This window comes from Rhinoderma darwinii, unplaced genomic scaffold (genome assembly GCF_050947455.1).
Source record: "Rhinoderma darwinii isolate aRhiDar2 unplaced genomic scaffold, aRhiDar2.hap1 Scaffold_1869, whole genome shotgun sequence".
NCBI classification, from domain to species: domain Eukaryota; kingdom Metazoa; phylum Chordata; class Amphibia; order Anura; family Rhinodermatidae; genus Rhinoderma; species Rhinoderma darwinii.
Window position 1 is genome coordinate 1 of NW_027462242.1, and position 24,591 is coordinate 24,591.

Consider the following 24,591-nt stretch of genomic DNA (forward strand, 5'->3'; position numbering starts at 1 on the left):
AACAGATACTACACTTGATCTTAGCCAAAAGGCCGAGAAGCGATAACCCGAACGGGCCGCGCGTTGCCCGAGCCTGCCCGATACTGCTGTTCAGCCCTTGCAGCGATTCAGCCTACTTCTAGGCAATTCCATGGGGCCCTGCAGGCTCACACACTCACAGCTACACGGGAGGTGAATAAAGGCCGGAGAGGAAGCCAGACAGGATTTGCTTCTTTTGCTTGCACCACAATGCAGTGCTGAAAGAGGAGGAATCTACATAAAAACGCCTTCCTGGCAACGCCCAAATGCCCTGCTGCCATGCAGATAAACACTGGCAGCGGCAGCAAGTGCATGCCCACAGCCACCCCTTGTTCCTTCACACCTTGTATCAGCTGTAATCCAGTCCAGTCCAGTGCTGCCTGCTGAGCAGCACTGACCAACACTGCCTGGGCCCAGGCTTTTATCTCTGAGGCCCCATTATGATGTCAGAAAGCTGGCTCTGGAATCCTGAGGGCTCCACTATGACACGTGCAAAGTTCCGTCTGAACTTTATATAAGACGGTGAGGCTCAGTCAGTCACTCAGTGTTGCCTGAGAGGGCAACACTGCAACAGCCGGCCGCCAGGCTGTCTTTTTTTTGCACAGCTAGTTGCCTCCAGGAGGCCACAAGAGGGAGACAAGGGACTGCAAAATGGAAAATAGGCATCCACCAACTTTACAGACAACTTCTCCTTGCTCCTACAACCTCCATCCTTGCACAGTTTGTTATTCTTCTAGGTAACATAGTAACAAATCCAAATTGCTGCTCTCTTTGTAGGCAAGCAAGGCTTTGTTGCAACTGCAATTCTTACTTCTTCTTGAAATGTAGGGACGACAGTACATTCCATCACATCCATCTAGTGTACACAGGTAGGTCCATTGTGGCGGGCAGGCGAGCGGGCGGGCTGCTTTATTGGCTGTTTGCTGTTCCCCTACTCCACTCCACTATTTGACTGTTGTGCTGCATCAATCAATCAATCAATCAATCAATCAATCAATCAATCAATCAATCAATCAGTGGCTGGCTCAGGTGCAGCTCTTTAACTTACCTAAAAGGGAGGGCGGAGAGAAGACAAGGAAGGTGAATGAGGTGTTCCAATGTGAAATGCCGGAAACACAGAAACACAGACGACACACAACAAGAGGTGGCAATCTATTCATTAATTGCATTTAATCAATGAGCTCATTATCACTCATGCATTGTCCAACAGGTGTTGAAATAATGGGATTAAAAGGGGAGATCCCTTCAGAAAGACAGAAACAATAGCAAAGACAAAAAACACTTTTGGAATCTGCTTTTAGTCAACACATAAGGAAAGGGTGCACCGGTCCTGGAAATACTGCAATACCAGGTCAATGCGTGGAGTGGACAGAGCAAGCTCTATTTCCATCTCCCTGTTCTAAAAATCCATTTAATATATGGTCCCCAGATAGGGGACGTATCAGATATTAAACTGATAAGAACAGATACTACACTTGATCTTAGCCAAAAGGCCGAGAAGCGATAACCCGAACGGGCCGCGCGTTGCCCGAGCCTGCCCGATACTGCTGTTCAGCCCTTGCAGCGATTCAGCCTACTTCTAGGCAATTCCATGGGGCCCTGCAGGCTCACACACTCACAGCTACACGGGAGGTGAATAAAGGCCGGAGAGGAAGCCAGACAGGATTTGCTTCTTTTGCTTGCACCACAATGCAGTGCTGAAAGAGGAGGAATCTACATAAAAACGCCTTCCTGGCAACGCCCAAATGCCCTGCTGCCATGCAGATAAACACTGGCAGCGGCAGCAAGTGCATGCCCACAGCCACCCCTTGTTCCTTCACACCTTGTATCAGCTGTAATCCAGTCCAGTCCAGTGCTGCCTGCTGAGCAGCACTGACCAACACTGCTTGGGCCCAGGCTTTTATCTCTGAGGCCCCATTATGATGTCAGAAAGCTGGCTCTGGAATCCTGAGGGCTCCACTATGACACGTGCAAAGTTCCGTCTGAACTTTATATAAGACGGTGAGGCTCAGTCAGTCACTCAGTGTTGCCTGAGAGGGCAACACTGCAACAGCCGGCCGCCAGGCTGTCTTTTTTTTGCACAGCTAGTTGCCTCCAGGAGGCCACAAGAGGGAGACAAGGGACTGCAAAATGGAAAATAGGCATCCACCAACTTTACAGACAACTTCTCCTTGCTCCTACAACCTCCATCCTTGCACAGTTTGTTATTCTTCTAGGTAACATAGTAACAAATCCAAATTGCTGCTCTCTTTGTAGGCAAGCAAGGCTTTGTTGCAACTGCAATTCTTACTTCTTCTTGAAATGTAGGGACGACAGTACATTCCATCACATCCATCTAGTGTACACAGGTAGGTCCATTGTGGCGGGCAGGCGAGCGGGCGGGCTGCTTTATTGGCTGTTTGCTGTTCCCCTACTCCACTCCACTATTTGACTGTTGTGCTGCATCAATCAATCAATCAATCAATCAATCAATCAATCAATCAATCAATCAATCAATCAATCAATCAGTGGCTGGCTCAGGTGCAGCTCTTTAACTTACCTAAAAGGGAGGGCGGAGAGAAGACAAGGAAGGTGAATGAGGTGTTCCAATGTGAAATGCCGGAAACACAGAAACACAGACGACACACAACAAGAGGTGGCAATCTATTCATTAATTGCATTTAATCAATGAGCTCATTATCACTCATGCATTGTCCAACAGGTGTTGAAATAATGGGATTAAAAGGGGAGATCCCTTCAGAAAGACAGAAACAATAGCAAAGACAAAAAACACTTTTGGAATCTGCTTTTAGTCAACACATAAGGAAAGGGTACACCGGTCCTGGAAATACTGCAATACCAGGTCAATGCGTGGAGTGGACAGAGCAAGCTCTATTTCCATCTCCCTGTTCTAAAAATCCATTTAATATATGGTCCCCAGATAGGGGACGTATCAGATATTAAACTGATAAGAACAGATACTACACTTGATCTTAGCCAAAAGGCCGAGAAGCGATAACCCGAACGGGCCGCGCGTTGCCCGAGCCTGCCCGATACTGCTGTTCAGCCCTTGCAGCGATTCAGCCTACTTCTAGGCAATTCCATGGGGCCCTGCAGGCTCACACACTCACAGCTACACGGGAGGTGAATAAAGGCCGGAGAGGAAGCCAGACAGGATTTGCTTCTTTTGCTTGCACCACAATGCAGTGCTGAAAGAGGAGGAATCTACATAAAAACGCCTTCCTGGCAACGCCCAAATGCCCTGCTGCCATGCAGATAAACACTGGCAGCGGCAGCAAGTGCATGCCCACAGCCACCCCTTGTTCCTTCACACCTTGTATCAGCTGTAATCCAGTCCAGTCCAGTGCTGCCTGCTGAGCAGCACTGACCAACACTGCCTGGGCCCAGGCTTTTATCTCTGAGGCCCCATTATGATGTCAGAAAGCTGGCTCTGGAATCCTGAGGGCTCCACTATGACACGTGCAAAGTTCCGTCTGAACTTTATATAAGACGGTGAGGCTCAGTCAGTCACTCAGTGTTGCCTGAGAGGGCAACACTGCAACAGCCGGCCGCCAGGCTGTCTTTTTTTTGCACAGCTAGTTGCCTCCAGGAGGCCACAAGAGGGAGACAAGGGACTGCAAAATGGAAAATAGGCATCCACCAACTTTACAGACAACTTCTCCTTGCTCCTACAACCTCCATCCTTGCACAGTTTGTTATTCTTCTAGGTAACATAGTAACAAATCCAAATTGCTGCTCTCTTTGTAGGCAAGCAAGGCTTTGTTGCAACTGCAATTCTTACTTCTTCTTGAAATGTAGGGACGACAGTACATTCCATCACATCCATCTAGTGTACACAGGTAGGTCCATTGTGGCGGGCAGGCGAGCGGGCGGGCTGCTTTATTGGCTGTTTGCTGTTCCCCTACTCCACTCCACTATTTGACTGTTGTGCTGCATCAATCAATCAATCAATCAATCAATCAATCAATCAATCAATCAATCAGTGGCTGGCTCAGGTGCAGCTCTTTAACTTACCTAAAAGGGAGGGCGGAGAGAAGACAAGGAAGGTGAATGAGGTGTTCCAATGTGAAATGCCGGAAACACAGAAACACAGACGACACACAACAAGAGGTGGCAATCTATTCATTAATTGCATTTAATCAATGAGCTCATTATCACTCATGCATTGTCCAACAGGTGTTGAAATAATGGGATTAAAAGGGGAGATCCCTTCAGAAAGACAGAAACAATAGCAAAGACAAAAAACACTTTTGGAATCTGCTTTTAGTCAACACATAAGGAAAGGGTGCACCGGTCCTGGAAATACTGCAATACCAGGTCAATGCGTGGAGTGGACAGAGCAAGCTCTATTTCCATCTCCCTGTTCTAAAAATCCATTTAATATATGGTCCCCAGATAGGGGACGTATCAGATATTAAACTGATAAGAACAGATACTACACTTGATCTTAGCCAAAAGGCCGAGAAGCGATAACCCGAACGGGCCGCGCGTTGCCCGAGCCTGCCCGATACTGCTGTTCAGCCCTTGCAGCGATTCAGCCTACTTCTAGGCAATTCCATGGGGCCCTGCAGGCTCACACACTCACAGCTACACGGGAGGTGAATAAAGGCCGGAGAGGAAGCCAGACAGGATTTGCTTCTTTTGCTTGCACCACAATGCAGTGCTGAAAGAGGAGGAATCTACATAAAAACGCCTTCCTGGCAACGCCCAAATGCCCTGCTGCCATGCAGATAAACACTGGCAGCGGCAGCAAGTGCATGCCCACAGCCACCCCTTGTTCCTTCACACCTTGTATCAGCTGTAATCCAGTCCAGTCCAGTGCTGCCTGCTGAGCAGCACTGACCAACACTGCTTGGGCCCAGGCTTTTATCTCTGAGGCCCCATTATGATGTCAGAAAGCTGGCTCTGGAATCCTGAGGGCTCCACTATGACACGTGCAAAGTTCCGTCTGAACTTTATATAAGACGGTGAGGCTCAGTCAGTCACTCAGTGTTGCCTGAGAGGGCAACACTGCAACAGCCGGCCGCCAGGCTGTCTTTTTTTTGCACAGCTAGTTGCCTCCAGGAGGCCACAAGAGGGAGACAAGGGACTGCAAAATGGAAAATAGGCATCCACCAACTTTACAGACAACTTCTCCTTGCTCCTACAACCTCCATCCTTGCACAGTTTGTTATTCTTCTAGGTAACATAGTAACAAATCCAAATTGCTGCTCTCTTTGTAGGCAAGCAAGGCTTTGTTGCAACTGCAATTCTTACTTCTTCTTGAAATGTAGGGACGACAGTACATTCCATCACATCCATCTAGTGTACACAGGTAGGTCCATTGTGGCGGGCAGGCGAGCGGGCGGGCTGCTTTATTGGCTGTTTGCTGTTCCCCTACTCCACTCCACTATTTGACAGTTGTGCTGCATCAATCAATCAATCAATCAATCAATCAATCAATCAATCAATCAATCAGTGGCTGGCTCAGGTGCAGCTCTTTAACTTACCTAAAAGGGAGGGCGGAGAGAAGACAAGGAAGGTGAATGAGGTGTTCCAATGTGAAATGCCGGAAACACAGAAACACAGACGACACACAACAAGAGGTGGCAATCTATTCATTAATTGCATTTAATCAATGAGCTCATTATCACTCATGCATTGTCCAACAGGTGTTGAAATAATGGGATTAAAAGGGGAGATCCCTTCAGAAAGACAGAAACAATAGCAAAGACAAAAAACACTTTTGGAATCTGCTTTTAGTCAACACATAAGGAAAGGGTGCACCGGTCCTGGAAATACTGCAATACCAGGTCAATGCGTGGAGTGGACAGAGCAAGCTCTATTTCCATCTCCCTGTTCTAAAAATCCATTTAATATATGGTCCCCAGATAGGGGACGTATCAGATATTAAACTGATAAGAACAGATACTACACTTGATCTTAGCCAAAAGGCCGAGAAGCGATAACCCGAACGGGCCGCGCGTTGCCCGAGCCTGCCCGATACTGCTGTTCAGCCCTTGCAGCGATTCAGCCTACTTCTAGGCAATTCCATGGGGCCCTGCAGGCTCACACACTCACAGCTACACGGGAGGTGAATAAAGGCCGGAGAGGAAGCCAGACAGGATTTGCTTCTTTTGCTTGCACCACAATGCAGTGCTGAAAGAGGAGGAATCTACATAAAAACGCCTTCCTGGCAACGCCCAAATGCCCTGCTGCCATGCAGATAAACACTGGCAGCGGCAGCAAGTGCATGCCCACAGCCACCCCTTGTTCCTTCACACCTTGTATCAGCTGTAATCCAGTCCAGTCCAGTGCTGCCTGCTGAGCAGCACTGACCAACACTGCCTGGGCCCAGGCTTTTATCTCTGAGGCCCCATTATGATGTCAGAAAGCTGGCTCTGGAATCCTGAGGGCTCCACTATGACACGTGCAAAGTTCCGTCTGAACTTTATATAAGACGGTGAGGCTCAGTCAGTCACTCAGTGTTGCCTGAGAGGGCAACACTGCAACAGCCGGCCGCCAGGCTGTCTTTTTTTTGCACAGCTAGTTGCCTCCAGGAGGCCACAAGAGGGAGACAAGGGACTGCAAAATGGAAAATAGGCATCCACCAACTTTACAGACAACTTCTCCTTGCTCCTACAACCTCCATCCTTGCACAGTTTGTTATTCTTCTAGGTAACATAGTAACAAATCCAAATTGCTGCTCTCTTTGTAGGCAAGCAAGGCTTTGTTGCAACTGCAATTCTTACTTCTTCTTGAAATGTAGGGACGACAGTACATTCCATCACATCCATCTAGTGTACACAGGTAGGTCCATTGTGGCGGGCAGGCGAGCGGGCGGGCTGCTTTATTGGCTGTTTGCTGTTCCCCTACTCCACTCCACTATTTGACTGTTGTGCTGCATCAATCAATCAATCAATCAATCAATCAATCAATCAATCAATCAGTGGCTGGCTCAGGTGCAGCTCTTTAACTTACCTAAAAGGGAGGGCGGAGAGAAGACAAGGAAGGTGAATGAGGTGTTCCAATGTGAAATGCCGGAAACACAGAAACACAGACGACACACAACAAGAGGTGGCAATCTATTCATTAATTGCATTTAATCAATGAGCTCATTATCACTCATGCATTGTCCAACAGGTGTTGAAATAATGGGATTAAAAGGGGAGATCCCTTCAGAAAGACAGAAACAATAGCAAAGACAAAAAACACTTTTGGAATCTGCTTTTAGTCAACACATAAGGAAAGGGTACACCGGTCCTGGAAATACTGCAATACCAGGTCAATGCGTGGAGTGGACAGAGCAAGCTCTATTTCCATCTCCCTGTTCTAAAAATCCATTTAATATATGGTCCCCAGATAGGGGACGTATCAGATATTAAACTGATAAGAACAGATACTACACTTGATCTTAGCCAAAAGGCCGAGAAGCGATAACCCGAACGGGCCGCGCGTTGCCCGAGCCTGCCCGATACTGCTGTTCAGCCCTTGCAGCGATTCAGCCTACTTCTAGGCAATTCCATGGGGCCCTGCAGGCTCACACACTCACAGCTACACGGGAGGTGAATAAAGGCCGGAGAGGAAGCCAGACAGGATTTGCTTCTTTTGCTTGCACCACAATGCAGTGCTGAAAGAGGAGGAATCTACATAAAAACGCCTTCCTGGCAACGCCCAAATGCCCTGCTGCCATGCAGATAAACACTGGCAGCGGCAGCAAGTGCATGCCCACAGCCACCCCTTGTTCCTTCACACCTTGTATCAGCTGTAATCCAGTCCAGTCCAGTGCTGCCTGCTGAGCAGCACTGACCAACACTGCCTGGGCCCAGGCTTTTATCTCTGAGGCCCCATTATGATGTCAGAAAGCTGGCTCTGGAATCCTGAGGGCTCCACTATGACACGTGCAAAGTTCCGTCTGAACTTTATATAAGACGGTGAGGCTCAGTCAGTCACTCAGTGTTGCCTGAGAGGGCAACACTGCAACAGCCGGCCGCCAGGCTGTCTTTTTTTTGCACAGCTAGTTGCCTCCAGGAGGCCACAAGAGGGAGACAAGGGACTGCAAAATGGAAAATAGGCATCCACCAACTTTACAGACAACTTCTCCTTGCTCCTACAACCTCCATCCTTGCACAGTTTGTTATTCTTCTAGGTAACATAGTAACAAATCCAAATTGCTGCTCTCTTTGTAGGCAAGCAAGGCTTTGTTGCAACTGCAATTCTTACTTCTTCTTGAAATGTAGGGACGACAGTACATTCCATCACATCCATCTAGTGTACACAGGTAGGTCCATTGTGGCGGGCAGGCGAGCGGGCGGGCTGCTTTATTGGCTGTTTGCTGTTCCCCTACTCCACTCCACTATTTGACTGTTGTGCTGCATCAATCAATCAATCAATCAATCAATCAATCAATCAATCAATCAATCAGTGGCTGGCTCAGGTGCAGCTCTTTAACTTACCTAAAAGGGAGGGCGGAGAGAAGACAAGGAAGGTGAATGAGGTGTTCCAATGTGAAATGCCGGAAACACAGAAACACAGACGACACACAACAAGAGGTGGCAATCTATTCATTAATTGCATTTAATCAATGAGCTCATTATCACTCATGCATTGTCCAACAGGTGTTGAAATAATGGGATTAAAAGGGGAGATCCCTTCAGAAAGACAGAAACAATAGCAAAGACAAAAAACACTTTTGGAATCTGCTTTTAGTCAACACATAAGGAAAGGGTACACCGGTCCTGGAAATACTGCAATACCAGGTCAATGCGTGGAGTGGACAGAGCAAGCTCTATTTCCATCTCCCTGTTCTAAAAATCCATTTAATATATGGTCCCCAGATAGGGGACGTATCAGATATTAAACTGATAAGAACAGATACTACACTTGATCTTAGCCAAAAGGCCGAGAAGCGATAACCCGAACGGGCCGCGCGTTGCCCGAGCCTGCCCGATACTGCTGTTCAGCCCTTGCAGCGATTCAGCCTACTTCTAGGCAATTCCATGGGGCCCTGCAGGCTCACACACTCACAGCTACACGGGAGGTGAATAAAGGCCGGAGAGGAAGCCAGACAGGATTTGCTTCTTTTGCTTGCACCACAATGCAGTGCTGAAAGAGGAGGAATCTACATAAAAACGCCTTCCTGGCAACGCCCAAATGCCCTGCTGCCATGCAGATAAACACTGGCAGCGGCAGCAAGTGCATGCCCACAGCCACCCCTTGTTCCTTCACACCTTGTATCAGCTGTAATCCAGTCCAGTCCAGTGCTGCCTGCTGAGCAGCACTGACCAACACTGCCTGGGCCCAGGCTTTTATCTCTGAGGCCCCATTATGATGTCAGAAAGCTGGCTCTGGAATCCTGAGGGCTCCACTATGACACGTGCAAAGTTCCGTCTGAACTTTATATAAGACGGTGAGGCTCAGTCAGTCACTCAGTGTTGCCTGAGAGGGCAACACTGCAACAGCCGGCCGCCAGGCTGTCTTTTTTTTGCACAGCTAGTTGCCTCCAGGAGGCCACAAGAGGGAGACAAGGGACTGCAAAATGGAAAATAGGCATCCACCAACTTTACAGACAACTTCTCCTTGCTCCTACAACCTCCATCCTTGCACAGTTTGTTATTCTTCTAGGTAACATAGTAACAAATCCAAATTGCTGCTCTCTTTGTAGGCAAGCAAGGCTTTGTTGCAACTGCAATTCTTACTTCTTCTTGAAATGTAGGGACGACAGTACATTCCATCACATCCATCTAGTGTACACAGGTAGGTCCATTGTGGCGGGCAGGCGAGCGGGCGGGCTGCTTTATTGGCTGTTTGCTGTTCCCCTACTCCACTCCACTATTTGACTGTTGTGCTGCATCAATCAATCAATCAATCAATCAATCAATCAATCAATCAATCAATCAATCAGTGGCTGGCTCAGGTGCAGCTCTTTAACTTACCTAAAAGGGAGGGCGGAGAGAAGACAAGGAAGGTGAATGAGGTGTTCCAATGTGAAATGCCGGAAACACAGAAACACAGACGACACACAACAAGAGGTGGCAATCTATTCATTAATTGCATTTAATCAATGAGCTCATTATCACTCATGCATTGTCCAACAGGTGTTGAAATAATGGGATTAAAAGGGGAGATCCCTTCAGAAAGACAGAAACAATAGCAAAGACAAAAAACACTTTTGGAATCTGCTTTTAGTCAACACATAAGGAAAGGGTGCACCGGTCCTGGAAATACTGCAATACCAGGTCAATGCGTGGAGTGGACAGAGCAAGCTCTATTTCCATCTCCCTGTTCTAAAAATCCATTTAATATATGGTCCCCAGATAGGGGACGTATCAGATATTAAACTGATAAGAACAGATACTACACTTGATCTTAGCCAAAAGGCCGAGAAGCGATAACCCGAACGGGCCGCGCGTTGCCCGAGCCTGCCCGATACTGCTGTTCAGCCCTTGCAGCGATTCAGCCTACTTCTAGGCAATTCCATGGGGCCCTGCAGGCTCACACACTCACAGCTACACGGGAGGTGAATAAAGGCCGGAGAGGAAGCCAGACAGGATTTGCTTCTTTTGCTTGCACCACAATGCAGTGCTGAAAGAGGAGGAATCTACATAAAAACGCCTTCCTGGCAACGCCCAAATGCCCTGCTGCCATGCAGATAAACACTGGCAGCGGCAGCAAGTGCATGCCCACAGCCACCCCTTGTTCCTTCACACCTTGTATCAGCTGTAATCCAGTCCAGTCCAGTGCTGCCTGCTGAGCAGCACTGACCAACACTGCCTGGGCCCAGGCTTTTATCTCTGAGGCCCCATTATGATGTCAGAAAGCTGGCTCTGGAATCCTGAGGGCTCCACTATGACACGTGCAAAGTTCCGTCTGAACTTTATATAAGATGGTGAGGCTCAGTCAGTCACTCAGTGTTGCCTGAGAGGGCAACACTGCAACAGCCGGCCGCCAGGCTGTCTTTTTTTTGCACAGCTAGTTGCCTCCAGGAGGCCACAAGAGGGAGACAAGGGACTGCAAAATGGAAAATAGGCATCCACCAACTTTACAGACAACTTCTCCTTGCTCCTACAACCTCCATCCTTGCACAGTTTGTTATTCTTCTAGGTAACATAGTAACAAATCCAAATTGCTGCTCTCTTTGTAGGCAAGCAAGGCTTTGTTGCAACTGCAATTCTTACTTCTTCTTGAAATGTAGGGACGACAGTACATTCCATCACATCCATCTAGTGTACACAGGTAGGTCCATTGTGGCGGGCAGGCGAGCGGGCGGGCTGCTTTATTGGCTGTTTGCTGTTCCCCTACTCCACTCCACTATTTGACTGTTGTGCTGCATCAATCAATCAATCAATCAATCAATCAATCAATCAATCAATCAATCAATCAAGTGGCTGGCTCAGGTGCAGCTCTTTAACTTACCTAAAAGGGAGGGCGGAGAGAAGACAAGGAAGGTGAATGAGGTGTTCCAATGTGAAATGCCGGAAACACAGAAACACAGACGACACACAACAAGAGGTGGCAATCTATTCATTAATTGCATTTAATCAATGAGCTCATTATCACTCATGCATTGTCCAACAGGTGTTGAAATAATGGGATTAAAAGGGGAGATCCCTTCAGAAAGACAGAAACAATAGCAAAGACAAAAAACACTTTTGGAATCTGCTTTTAGTCAACACATAAGGAAAGGGTGCACCGGTCCTGGAAATACTGCAATACCAGGTCAATGCGTGGAGTGGACAGAGCAAGCTCTATTTCCATCTCCCTGTTCTAAAAATCCATTTAATATATGGTCCCCAGATAGGGGACGTATCAGATATTAAACTGATAAGAACAGATACTACACTTGATCTTAGCCAAAAGGCCGAGAAGCGATAACCCGAACGGGCCGCGCGTTGCCCGAGCCTGCCCGATACTGCTGTTCAGCCCTTGCAGCGATTCAGCCTACTTCTAGGCAATTCCATGGGGCCCTGCAGGCTCACACACTCACAGCTACACGGGAGGTGAATAAAGGCCGGAGAGGAAGCCAGACAGGATTTGCTTCTTTTGCTTGCACCACAATGCAGTGCTGAAAGAGGAGGAATCTACATAAAAACGCCTTCCTGGCAACGCCCAAATGCCCTGCTGCCATGCAGATAAACACTGGCAGCGGCAGCAAGTGCATGCCCACAGCCACCCCTTGTTCCTTCACACCTTGTATCAGCTGTAATCCAGTCCAGTCCAGTGCTGCCTGCTGAGCAGCACTGACCAACACTGCCTGGGCCCAGGCTTTTATCTCTGAGGCCCCATTATGATGTCAGAAAGCTGGCTCTGGAATCCTGAGGGCTCCACTATGACACGTGCAAAGTTCCGTCTGAACTTTATATAAGACGGTGAGGCTCAGTCAGTCACTCAGTGTTGCCTGAGAGGGCAACACTGCAACAGCCGGCCGCCAGGCTGTCTTTTTTTTGCACAGCTAGTTGCCTCCAGGAGGCCACAAGAGGGAGACAAGGGACTGCAAAATGGAAAATAGGCATCCACCAACTTTACAGACAACTTCTCCTTGCTCCTACAACCTCCATCCTTGCACAGTTTGTTATTATTCTTCTAGGTAACATAGTAACAAATCCAAATTGCTGCTCTCTTTGTAGGCAAGCAAGGCTTTGTTGCAACTGCAATTCTTACTTCTTCTTGAAATGTAGGGACGACAGTACATTCCATCACATCCATCTAGTGTACACAGGTAGGTCCATTGTGGCGGGCAGGCGAGCGGGCGGGCTGCTTTATTGGCTGTTTGCTGTTCCCCTACTCCACTCCACTATTTGACTGTTGTGCTGCATCAATCAATCAATCAATCAATCAATCAATCAATCAATCAATCAATCAGTGGCTGGCTCAGGTGCAGCTCTTTAACTTACCTAAAAGGGAGGGCGGAGAGAAGACAAGGAAGGTGAATGAGGTGTTCCAATGTGAAATGCCGGAAACACAGAAACACAGACGACACACAACAAGAGGTGGCAATCTATTCATTAATTGCATTTAATCAATGAGCTCATTATCACTCATGCATTGTCCAACAGGTGTTGAAATAATGGGATTAAAAGGGGAGATCCCTTCAGAAAGACAGAAACAATAGCAAAGACAAAAAACACTTTTGGAATCTGCTTTTAGTCAACACATAAGGAAAGGGTGCACCGGTCCTGGAAATACTGCAATACCAGGTCAATGCGTGGAGTGGACAGAGCAAGCTCTATTTCCATCTCCCTGTTCTAAAAATCCATTTAATATATGGTCCCCAGATAGGGGACGTATCAGATATTAAACTGATAAGAACAGATACTACACTTGATCTTAGCCAAAAGGCCGAGAAGCGATAACCCGAACGGGCCGCGCGTTGCCCGAGCCTGCCCGATACTGCTGTTCAGCCCTTGCAGCGATTCAGCCTACTTCTAGGCAATTCCATGGGGCCCTGCAGGCTCACACACTCACAGCTACACGGGAGGTGAATAAAGGCCGGAGAGGAAGCCAGACAGGATTTGCTTCTTTTGCTTGCACCACAATGCAGTGCTGAAAGAGGAGGAATCTACATAAAAACGCCTTCCTGGCAACGCCCAAATGCCCTGCTGCCATGCAGATAAACACTGGCAGCGGCAGCAAGTGCATGCCCACAGCCACCCCTTGTTCCTTCACACCTTGTATCAGCTGTAATCCAGTCCAGTCCAGTGCTGCCTGCTGAGCAGCACTGACCAACACTGCCTGGGCCCAGGCTTTTATCTCTGAGGCCCCATTATGATGTCAGAAAGCTGGCTCTGGAATCCTGAGGGCTCCACTATGACACGTGCAAAGTTCCGTCTGAACTTTATATAAGACGGTGAGGCTCAGTCAGTCACTCAGTGTTGCCTGAGAGGGCAACACTGCAACAGCCGGCCGCCAGGCTGTCTTTTTTTTGCACAGCTAGTTGCCTCCAGGAGGCCACAAGAGGGAGACAAGGGACTGCAAAATGGAAAATAGGCATCCACCAACTTTACAGACAACTTCTCCTTGCTCCTACAACCTCCATCCTTGCACAGTTTGTTATTCTTCTAGGTAACATAGTAACAAATCCAAATTGCTGCTCTCTTTGTAGGCAAGCAAGGCTTTGTTGCAACTGCAATTCTTACTTCTTCTTGAAATGTAGGGACGACAGTACATTCCATCACATCCATCTAGTGTACACAGGTAGGTCCATTGTGGCGGGCAGGCGAGCGGGCGGGCTGCTTTATTGGCTGTTTGCTGTTCCCCTACTCCACTCCACTATTTGACTGTTGTGCTGCATCAATCAATCAATCAATCAATCAATCAATCAATCAATCAATCAATCAATCAGTGGCTGGCTCAGGTGCAGCTCTTTAACTTACCTAAAAGGGAGGGCGGAGAGAAGACAAGGAAGGTGAATGAGGTGTTCCAATGTGAAATGCCGGAAACACAGAAACACAGACGACACACAACAAGAGGTGGCAATCTATTCATTAATTGCATTTAATCAATGAGCTCATTATCACTCATGCATTGTCCAACAGGTGTTGAAATAATGGGATTAAAAGGGGAGATCCCTTCAGAAAGACAGAAACAATAGCAAAGACAAAAAACACTTTTGGAATCTGCTTTTAGTCAACACATAAGGAAAGGGTGCACCGGTCCTGGAAATACTGCAATACCAGGTCAATGCGTGGAGTGGACAGAGCAAGCTCTATTTCCATCTCCCTGTTCTAAAAATCCATTTAATATATGGTCCCCAGATAGGGGACGTATCAGATATTAAACTGATAAGAACAGATACTACACTTGATCTTAGCCAAAAGGCCGAGAAGCGATAACCCGAACGGGCCGCGCGTTGCCCGAGCCTGCCCGATACTGCTGTTCAGCCCTTGCAGCGATTCAGCCTACTTCTAGGCAATTCCATGGGGCCCTGCAGGCTCACACACTCACAGCTACACGGGAGGTGAATAAAGGCCGGAGAGGAAGCCAGACAGGATTTGCTTCTTTTGCTTGCACCACAATGCAGTGCTGAAAGAGGAGGAATCTACATAAAAACGCCTTCCTGGCAACGCCCAAATGCCCTGCTGCCATGCAGATAAACACTGGCAGCGGCAGCAAGTGCATGCCCACAGCCACCCCTTGTTCCTTCACACCTTGTATCAGCTGTAATCCAGTCCAGTCCAGTGCTGCCTGCTGAGCAGCACTGACCAACACTGCCTGGGCCCAGGCTTTTATCTCTGAGGCCCCATTATGATGTCAGAAAGCTGGCTCTGGAATCCTGAGGGCTCCACTATGACACGTGCAAAGTTCCGTCTGAACTTTATATAAGACGGTGAGGCTCAGTCAGTCACTCAGTGTTGCCTGAGAGGGCAACACTGCAACAGCCGGCCGCCAGGCTGTCTTTTTTTTGCACAGCTAGTTGCCTCCAGGAGGCCACAAGAGGGAGACAAGGGACTGCAAAATGGAAAATAGGCATCCACCAACTTTACAGACAACTTCTCCTTGCTCCTACAACCTCCATCCTTGCACAGTTTGTTATTCTTCTAGGTAACATAGTAACAAATCCAAATTGCTGCTCTCTTTGTAGGCAAGCAAGGCTTTGTTGCAACTGCAATTCTTACTTCTTCTTGAAATGTAGGGACGACAGTACATTCCATCACATCCATCTAGTGTACACAGGTAGGTCCATTGTGGCGGGCAGGCGAGCGGGCGGGCTGCTTTATTGGCTGTTTGCTGTTCCCCTACTCCACTCCACTATTTGACTGTTGTGCTGCATCAATCAATCAATCAATCAATCAATCAATCAATCAATCAATCAATCAATCAATCAGTGGCTGGCTCAGGTGCAGCTCTTTAACTTACCTAAAAGGGAGGGCGGAGAGAAGACAAGGAAGGTGAATGAGGTGTTCCAATGTGAAATGCCGGAAACACAGAAACACAGACGACACACAACAAGAGGTGGCAATCTATTCATTAATTGCATTTAATCAATGAGCTCATTATCACTCATGCATTGTCCAACAGGTGTTGAAATAATGGGATTAAAAGGGGAGATCCCTTCAGAAAGACAGAAACAATAGCAAAGACAAAAAACACTTTTGGAATCTGCTTTTAGTCAACACATAAGGAAAGGGTGCACCGGTCCTGGAAATACTGCAATACCAGGTCAATGCGTGGAGTGGACAGAGCAAGCTCTATTTCCATCTCCCTGTTCTAAAAATCCATTTAATATATGGTCCCCAGATAGGGGACGTATCAGATATTAAACTGATAAGAACAGATACTACACTTGATCTTAGCCAAAAGGCCGAGAAGCGATAACCCGAACGGGCCGCGCGTTGCCCGAGCCTGCCCGATACTGCTGTTCAGCCCTTGCAGCGATTCAGCCTACTTCTAGGCAATTCCATGGGGCCCTGCAGGCTCACACACTCACAGCTACACGGGAGGTGAATAAAGGCCGGAGAGGAAGCCAGACAGGATTTGCTTCTTTTGCTTGCACCACAATGCAGTGCTGAAAGAGGAGGAATCTACATAAAAACGCCTTCCTGGCAACGCCCAAATGCCCTGCTGCCATGCAGATAAACACTGGCAGCGGCAGCAAGTGCATGCCCACAGCCACCCCTTGTTCCTTCACACCTTGTATCAGCTGTAATCCAGTCCAGTCCAGTGCTGCCTGCTGAGCAGCACTGACCAACACTGCCTGGGCCCAGGCTTTTATCTCTGAGGCCCCATTATGATGTCAGAAAGCTGGCTCTGGAATCCTGAGGGCTCCACTATGACACGTGCAAAGTTCCGTCTGAACTTTATATAAGACGGTGAGGCTCAGTCAGTCACTCAGTGTTGCCTGAGAGGGCAACACTGCAACAGCCGGCCGCCAGGCTGTCTTTTTTTTGCACAGCTAGTTGCCTCCAGGAGGCCACAAGAGGGAGACAAGGGACTGCAAAATGGAAAATAGGCATCCACCAACTTTACAGACAACTTCTCCTTGCTCCTACAACCTCCATCCTTGCACAGTTTGTTATTCTTCTAGGTAACATAGTAACAAATCCAAATTGCTGCTCTCTTTGTAGGCAAGCAAGGCTTTGTTGCAACTGCAATTCTTACTTCTTCTTGAAATGTAGGGACGACAGTACATTCCATCACATCCATCTAGTGTACACAGGTAGGTCCATTGTGGCGGGCAGGCGAGCGGGCGGGCTGCTTTATTGGCTGTTTGCTGTTCCCCTACTCCACTCCACTATTTGACTGTTGTGCTGCATCAATCAATCAATCAATCAATCAATCAATCAATCAATCAATCAATCAATCAATCAGTGGCTGGCTCAGGTGCAGCTCTTTAACTTACCTAAAAGGGAGGGCGGAGAGAAGACAAGGAAGGTGAATGAGGTGTTCCAATGTGAAATGCCGGAAACACAGAAACACAGACGACACACAACAAGAGGTGGCAATCTATTCATTAATTGCATTTAATCAATGAGCTCATTATCACTCATGCATTGTCCAACAGGTGTTGAAATAATGGGATTAAAAGGGGAGATCCCTTCAGAAAGACAGAAACAATAGCAAAGACAAAAAACACTTTTGGAATCTGCTTTTAGTCAACACATAAGGAAAGGGTGCACCGGTCCTGGAAATACTGCAATACCAGGTCAATGCGTGGAGTGGACAGAGCAAGCTCTATTTCCATCTCCCTGTTCTAAAAATCCATTTAATATATGGTCCCCAGATAGGGGACGTATCAGATATTAAACTGATAAGAACAGATACTACACTTGATCTTAGCCAAAAGGCCGAGAAGCGATAACCCGAACGGGCCGCGCGTTGCCCGAGCCTGCCCGATACTGCTGTTCAGCCCTTGCAGCGATTCGGCCTACTTCTAGGCAATTCCATGGGGCCCTGCAGGCTCACACACTCACAGCTACACGGGAGGTGAATAAAGGCCGGAGAGGAAGCCAGACAGGATTTGCTTCTTTTGCTTGCACCACAATGCAGTGCTGAAAGAGGAGGAATCTACATAAAAACGCCTTCCTGGCAACGCCCAAATGCCCTGCTGCCATGCAGATAAACACTGGCAGCGGCAGCAAGTGCATGCCCACAGCCACCCCTTGTTCCTTCACACCTTGTATCAGCTGTAATCCAGTCCAGTCCAGTGCTGCCTGCTGAGCAGCACTGACCAACACTGCCTGGGCCCAGGCTTTTATCTCTGAGGCCCCATTATGATGTCAGAAAGCTGGCTCTGGAATCCTGAGGGCTCCACTATGACACGTGCAAAGTTCCGTCTGAACTTTATATAAGACGGTGAGGCTCAGTCAGTCACTCAGTGTTGCCTGAGAGGGCAACACTGCAACAGCCGGCCGCCAGGCTGTCTTTTTTTTGCACAGCTAGTTGCCTCCAGGAGGCCACAAGAGGGAGACAAGGGACTGCAAAATGGAAAATAGGCATCCACCAACTTTACAGACAACTTCTCCTTGCTCCTACAACCTCCATCCTTGCACAGTTTGTTATTCTTCTAGGTAACATAGTAACAAATCCAAATTGCTGCTCTCTTTGTAGGCAAGCAAGGCTTTGTTGCAACTGCAATTCTTACTTCTTCTTGAAATGTAGGGACGACAGTACATTCCATCACATCCATCTAGTGTACACAGGTAGGTCCATTGTGGCGGGCAGGCGAGCGGGCGGGCTGCTTTATTGGCTGTTTGCTGTTCCCCTACTCCACTCCACTATTTGACTGTTGTGCTGCATCAATCAATCAATCAATCAATCAATCAATCAATCAATCAATCAATCAATCAATCAATCAGTGGCTGGCTCAGGTGCAGCTCTTTAACTTACCTAAAAGGGAGGGCGGAGAGAAGACAAGGAAGGTGAATGAGGTGTTCCAATGTGAAATGCCGGAAACACAGAAACACAGACGACACACAACAAGAGGTGGCAATCTATTCATTAATTGCATTTAATCAATGAGCTCATTATCACTCATGCATTGTCCAACAGGTGTTGAAATAATGGGATTAAAAGGGGAGATCCCTTCAGAAAGACAGAAACAATAGCAAAGACAAAAAACACTTTTGGAATCTGCTTTTAGTCAACACATAAGGAAAGGGTGCACCGGTCCTGGAAATACTGCAATACCAGGTCAATGCGTGGAGTGGACAGAGCAAGCTCTATTTCCATCTCCCTGTTCTAAAAATCCATTTAATATATGGTCCCCAGATAGGGGACGTATCAGATATTAAACTGATAAGAACAGATACTACACTTGATCTTAGCCAAAAGGCCGAGAAGCGATAACCCGAACGGGCCGCGCGTTGCCCGAGCCTGCCCGATACTGCTGTTCAGCCCTTGCAGCGATTCAGCCTACTTCTAGGCAATTCCATGGGGCCCTGCAGGCTCACACACTCACAGCTACACGGGAGGTGAATAAAGGCCGGAGAGGAAGCCAGACAGGATTTGCTTCTTTTGCTTGCACCACAATGCAGTGCTGAAAGAGGAGGAATCTACATAAAAACGCCTTCCTGGCAACGCCCAAATGCCCTGCTGCCATGCAGATAAACACTGGCAGCGGCAGCAAGTGCATGCCCACAGCCACCCCTTGTTCCTTCACACCTTGTATCAGCTGTAATCCAGTCCAGTCCAGTGCTGCCTGCTGAGCAGCACTGACCAACACTGCCTGGGCCCAGGCTTTTATCTCTGAGGCCCCATTATGATGTCAGAAAGCTGGCTCTGGAATCCTGAGGGCTCCACTATGACACGTGCAAAGTTCCGTCTGAACTTTATATAAGACGGTGAGGCTCAGTCAGTCACTCAGTGTTGCCTGAGAGGGCAACACTGCAACAGCCGGCCGCCAGGCTGTCTTTTTTTTGCACAGCTAGTTGCCTCCAGGAGGCCACAAGAGGGAGACAAGGGACTGCAAAATGGAAAATAGGCATCCACCAACTTTACAGACAACTTCTCCTTGCTCCTACAACCTCCATCCTTGCACAGTTTGTTATTCTTCTAGGTAACATAGTAACAAATCCAAATTGCTGCTCTCTTTGTAGGCAAGCAAGGCTTTGTTGCAACTGCAATTCTTACTTCTTCTTGAAATGTAGGGACGACAGTACATTCCATCACATCCATCTAGTGTACACAGGTAGGTCCATTGTGGCGGGCAGGCGAGCGGGCGGGCTGCTTTATTGGCTGTTTGCTGTTCCCCTACTCCACTCCACTATTTGACTGTTGTGCTGCATCAATCAATCAATCAATCAATCAATCAATCAATCAATCAATCAATCAGTGGCTGGCTCAGGTGCAGCTCTTTAACTTACCTAAAAGGGAGGGCGGAGAGAAGCCAAGGAAGGTGAATGAGGTGTTCCAATGTGAAATGCCGGAAACACAGAAACACAGACGACACACAACAAGAGGTGGCAATCTATTCATTAATTGCATTTAATCAATGAGCTCATTATCACTCATGCATTGTCCAACAGGTGTTGAAATAATGGGATTAAAAGGGGAGATCCCTTCAGAAAGACAGAAACAATAGCAAAGACAAAAAACACTTTTGGAATCTGCTTTTAGTCAACACATAAGGAAAGGGTGCACCGGTCCTGGAAATACTGCAATACCAGGTCAATGCGTGGAGTGGACAGAGCAAGCTCTATTTCCATCTCCCTGTTCTAAAAATCCATTTAATATATGGTCCCCAGATAGGGGACGTATCAGATATTAAACTGATAAGAACAGATACTACACTTGATCTTAGCCAAAAGGCCGAGAAGCGATAACCCGAACGGGCCGCGCGTTGCCCGAGCCTGCCCGATACTGCTGTTCAGCCCTTGCAGCGATTCAGCCTACTTCTAGGCAATTCCATGGGGCCCTGCAGGCTCACACACTCACAGCTACACGGGAGGTGAATAAAGGCCGGAGAGGAAGCCAGACAGGATTTGCTTCTTTTGCTTGCACCACAATGCAGTGCTGAAAGAGGAGGAATCTACATAAAAACGCCTTCCTGGCAACGCCCAAATGCCCTGCTGCCATGCAGATAAACACTGGCAGCGGCAGCAAGTGCATGCCCACAGCCACCCCTTGTTCCTTCACACCTTGTATCAGCTGTAATCCAGTCCAGTCCAGTGCTGCCTGCTGAGCAGCACTGACCAACACTGCCTGGGCCCAGGCTTTTATCTCTGAGGCCCCATTATGATGTCAGAAAGCTGGCTCTGGAATCCTGAGGGCTCCACTATGACACGTGCAAAGTTCCGTCTGAACTTTATATAAGATGGTGAGGCTCAGTCAGTCACTCAGTGTTGCCTGAGAGGGCAACACTGCAACAGCCGGCCGCCAGGCTGTCTTTTTTTTGCACAGCTAGTTGCCTCCAGGAGGCCACAAGAGGGAGACAAGGGACTGCAAAATGGAAAATAGGCATCCACCAACTTTACAGACAACTTCTCCTTGCTCCTACAACCTCCATCCTTGCACAGTTTGTTATTCTTCTAGGTAACATAGTAACAAATCCAAATTGCTGCTCTCTTTGTAGGCAAGCAAGGCTTTGTTGCAACTGCAATTCTTACTTCTTCTTGAAATGTAGGGACGACAGTACATTCCATCACATCCATCTAGTGTACACAGGTAGGTCCATTGTGGCGGGCAGGCGAGCGGGCGGGCTGCTTTATTGGCTGTTTGCTGTTCCCCTACTCCACTCCACTATTTGACTGTTGTGCTGCATCAATCAATCAATCAATCAATCAATCAATCAATCAATCAATCAATCAATCAATCAATCAATCAATCAATCAATCAATCAATCAATCAGTGGCTGGCTCAGGTGCAGCTCTTTAACTTACCTAAAAGGGAGGGCGGAGAGAAGACAAGGAAGGTGAATGAGGTGTTCCAATGTGAAATGCCGGAAACACAGAAACACAGACGACACACAACAAGAGGTGGCAATCTATTCATTAATTGCATTTAATCAATGAGCTCATTATCACTCATGCATTGTCCAACAGGTGTTGAAATAATGGGATTAAAAGGGGAGATCCCTTCAGAAAGACAGAAACAATAGCAAAGACAAAAAACACTTTTGGAATCTGCTTTTAGTCAACACATAAGGAAAGGGTGCACCGGTCCTGGAAATACTGCAATACCAGGTCAATGCGTGGAGTGGACAGAGCAAGCTCTATTTCCATCTCCCTGTTCTAAAAATCCATTTAATATATGGTCCCCAGATAGGGGACGTATCAGATATTAAACTGATAAGAACAGATACTACACTTGATCTTAGCCAAAAGGCCGAGAAGCGATAACCCGAACGGGCCGCGCGTTGCCCGAGCCTGCCCGATACTGCTGTTCAGCCCTTGCAGCGATTCGGCCTACTTCTAGGCAATTCCATGGGGCCCTGCAGGCTCACACACTCACAGCTACACGGGAGGTGAATAAAGGCCGGAGAGGAAGCCAGACAGGATTTGCTTCTTTTGCTTGCACCACAATGCAGTGCTGAAAGAGGAGGAATCTACATAAAAACGCCTTCCTGGCAACGCCCAAATGCCCTGCTGCCATGCAGATAAACACTGGCAGCGGCAGCAAGTGCATGCCCACAGCCACCCCTTGTTCCTTCACACCTTGTATCAGCTGTAATCCAGTCCAGTCCAGTGCTGCCTGCTGAGCAGCACTGACCAACACTGCCTGGGCCCAGGCTTTTATCTCTGAGGCCCCATTATGATGTCAGAAAGCTGGCTCTGGAATCCTGAGGGCTCCACTATGACACGTGCAAAGTTCCGTCTGAACTTTATATAAGACGGTGAGGCTCAGTCAGTCACTCAGTGTTGCCTGAGAGGGCAACACTGCAACAGCCGGCCGCCAGGCTGTCTTTTTTTTGCACAGCTAGTTGCCTCCAGGAGGCCACAAGAGGGAGACAAGGGACTGCAAAATGGAAAATAGGCATCCACCAACTTTACAGACAACTTCTCCTTGCTCCTACAACCTCCATCCTTGCACAGTTTGTTATTCTTCTAGGTAACATAGTAACAAATCCAAATTGCTGCTCTCTTTGTAGGCAAGCAAGGCTTTGTTGCAACTGCAATTCTTACTTCTTCTTGAAATGTAGGGACGACAGTACATTCCATCACATCCATCTAGTGTACACAGGTAGGTCCATTGTGGCGGGCAGGCGAGCGGGCGGGCTGCTTTATTGGCTGTTTGCTGTTCCCCTACTCCACTCCACTATTTGACTGTTGTGCTGCATCAATCAATCAATCAATCAATCAATCAATCAATCAATCAATCAATCAATCAATCAGTGGCTGGCTCAGGTGCAGCTCTTTAACTTACCTAAAAGGGAGGGCGGAGAGAAGACAAGGAAGGTGAATGAGGTGTTCCAATGTGAAATGCCGGAAACACAGAAACACAGACGACACACAACAAGAGGTGGCAATCTATTCATTAATTGCATTTAATCAATGAGCTCATTATCACTCATGCATTGTCCAACAGGTGTTGAAATAATGGGATTAAAAGGGGAGATCCCTTCAGAAAGACAGAAACAATAGCAAAGACAAAAAACACTTTTGGAATCTGCTTTTAGTCAACACATAAGGAAAGGGTGCACCGGTCCTGGAAATACTGCAATACCAGGTCAATGCGTGGAGTGGACAGAGCAAGCTCTATTTCCATCTCCCTGTTCTAAAAATCCATTTAATATATGGTCCCCAGATAGGGGACGTATCAGATATTAAACTGATAAGAACAGATACTACACTTGATCTTAGCCAAAAGGCCGAGAAGCGATAACCCGAACGGGCCGCGCGTTGCCCGAGCCTGCCCGATACTGCTGTTCAGCCCTTGCAGCGATTCAGCCTACTTCTAGGCAATTCCATGGGGCCCTGCAGGCTCACACACTCACAGCTACACGGGAGGTGAATAAAGGCCGGAGAGGAAGCCAGACAGGATTTGCTTCTTTTGCTTGCACCACAATGCAGTGCTGAAAGAGGAGGAATCTACATAAAAACGCCTTCCTGGCAACGCCCAAATGCCCTGCTGCCATGCAGATAAACACTGGCAGCGGCAGCAAGTGCATGCCCACAGCCACCCCTTGTTCCTTCACACCTTGTATCAGCTGTAATCCAGTCCAGTCCAGTGCTGCCTGCTGAGCAGCACTGACCAACACTGCCTGGGCCCAGGCTTTTATCTCTGAGGCCCCATTATGATGTCAGAAAGCTGGCTCTGGAATCCTGAGGGCTCCACTATGACACGTGCAAAGTTCCGTCTGAACTTTATATAAGACGGTGAGGCTCAGTCAGTCACTCAGTGTTGCCTGAGAGGGCAACACTGCAACAGCCGGCCGCCAGGCTGTCTTTTTTTTGCACAGCTAGTTGCCTCCAGGAGGCCACAAGAGGGAGACAAGGGACTGCAAAATGGAAAATAGGCATCCACCAACTTTACAGACAACTTCTCCTTGCTCCTACAACCTCCATCCTTGCACAGTTTGTTATTCTTCTAGGTAACATAGTAACAAATCCAAATTGCTGCTCTCTTTGTAGGCAAGCAAGGCTTTGTTGCAACTGCAATTCTTACTTCTTCTTGAAATGTAGGGACGACAGTACATTCCATCACATCCATCTAGTGTAC

The 24,591-nt window shown here is 47.9% G+C and overlaps 16 non-coding genes and 1 pseudogene across 16 annotated transcripts; all 17 read right to left on the reverse strand.

Moving 5' to 3' along the window:
- On the reverse strand, positions 1–44 carry LOC142700403 (U2 spliceosomal RNA; annotated as a pseudogene; the record flags this gene model as incomplete).
- A 1,288-nt stretch (positions 45–1,332) lies between these two features.
- LOC142700377 (U2 spliceosomal RNA) lies at positions 1,333–1,523 on the reverse strand. The gene has a single exon (XR_012866509.1). It is a non-coding gene; the product is annotated as a U2 spliceosomal RNA (small nuclear RNA).
- A 1,300-nt stretch (positions 1,524–2,823) lies between these two features.
- LOC142700399 (U2 spliceosomal RNA) lies at positions 2,824–3,014 on the reverse strand. Its single transcript, XR_012866529.1, has one exon. It is a non-coding gene; the product is annotated as a U2 spliceosomal RNA (small nuclear RNA).
- A 1,284-nt stretch (positions 3,015–4,298) lies between these two features.
- Positions 4,299–4,489, reverse strand: LOC142700389 (U2 spliceosomal RNA). Its single transcript, XR_012866520.1, has one exon. It is a non-coding gene; the product is annotated as a U2 spliceosomal RNA (small nuclear RNA).
- A 1,284-nt stretch (positions 4,490–5,773) lies between these two features.
- On the reverse strand, positions 5,774–5,964 carry LOC142700401 (U2 spliceosomal RNA). Its single transcript, XR_012866531.1, has one exon. It is a non-coding gene; the product is annotated as a U2 spliceosomal RNA (small nuclear RNA).
- Positions 5,965–7,244: 1,280 nt separating this feature from the next.
- On the reverse strand, positions 7,245–7,435 carry LOC142700400 (U2 spliceosomal RNA). Its single transcript, XR_012866530.1, has one exon. It is a non-coding gene; the product is annotated as a U2 spliceosomal RNA (small nuclear RNA).
- A 1,284-nt stretch (positions 7,436–8,719) lies between these two features.
- On the reverse strand, positions 8,720–8,910 carry LOC142700402 (U2 spliceosomal RNA). Its single transcript, XR_012866532.1, has one exon. It is a non-coding gene; the product is annotated as a U2 spliceosomal RNA (small nuclear RNA).
- Positions 8,911–10,198: 1,288 nt separating this feature from the next.
- LOC142700404 (U2 spliceosomal RNA) lies at positions 10,199–10,389 on the reverse strand. Its single transcript, XR_012866533.1, has one exon. It is a non-coding gene; the product is annotated as a U2 spliceosomal RNA (small nuclear RNA).
- Positions 10,390–11,678: 1,289 nt separating this feature from the next.
- LOC142700405 (U2 spliceosomal RNA) lies at positions 11,679–11,869 on the reverse strand. The gene has a single exon (XR_012866534.1). It is a non-coding gene; the product is annotated as a U2 spliceosomal RNA (small nuclear RNA).
- Positions 11,870–13,156: 1,287 nt separating this feature from the next.
- LOC142700378 (U2 spliceosomal RNA) lies at positions 13,157–13,347 on the reverse strand. The gene has a single exon (XR_012866510.1). It is a non-coding gene; the product is annotated as a U2 spliceosomal RNA (small nuclear RNA).
- Positions 13,348–14,635: 1,288 nt separating this feature from the next.
- Positions 14,636–14,826, reverse strand: LOC142700379 (U2 spliceosomal RNA). Its single transcript, XR_012866511.1, has one exon. It is a non-coding gene; the product is annotated as a U2 spliceosomal RNA (small nuclear RNA).
- Positions 14,827–16,118: 1,292 nt separating this feature from the next.
- On the reverse strand, positions 16,119–16,309 carry LOC142700380 (U2 spliceosomal RNA). The gene has a single exon (XR_012866512.1). It is a non-coding gene; the product is annotated as a U2 spliceosomal RNA (small nuclear RNA).
- Positions 16,310–17,601: 1,292 nt separating this feature from the next.
- On the reverse strand, positions 17,602–17,792 carry LOC142700381 (U2 spliceosomal RNA). Its single transcript, XR_012866513.1, has one exon. It is a non-coding gene; the product is annotated as a U2 spliceosomal RNA (small nuclear RNA).
- A 1,296-nt stretch (positions 17,793–19,088) lies between these two features.
- Positions 19,089–19,279, reverse strand: LOC142700382 (U2 spliceosomal RNA). The gene has a single exon (XR_012866514.1). It is a non-coding gene; the product is annotated as a U2 spliceosomal RNA (small nuclear RNA).
- A 1,284-nt stretch (positions 19,280–20,563) lies between these two features.
- On the reverse strand, positions 20,564–20,754 carry LOC142700383 (U2 spliceosomal RNA). Its single transcript, XR_012866515.1, has one exon. It is a non-coding gene; the product is annotated as a U2 spliceosomal RNA (small nuclear RNA).
- Positions 20,755–22,078: 1,324 nt separating this feature from the next.
- On the reverse strand, positions 22,079–22,269 carry LOC142700384 (U2 spliceosomal RNA). The gene has a single exon (XR_012866516.1). It is a non-coding gene; the product is annotated as a U2 spliceosomal RNA (small nuclear RNA).
- A 1,292-nt stretch (positions 22,270–23,561) lies between these two features.
- Positions 23,562–23,752, reverse strand: LOC142700385 (U2 spliceosomal RNA). Its single transcript, XR_012866517.1, has one exon. It is a non-coding gene; the product is annotated as a U2 spliceosomal RNA (small nuclear RNA).
- Between the last annotated feature and the right edge of the window lie 839 nt (positions 23,753–24,591).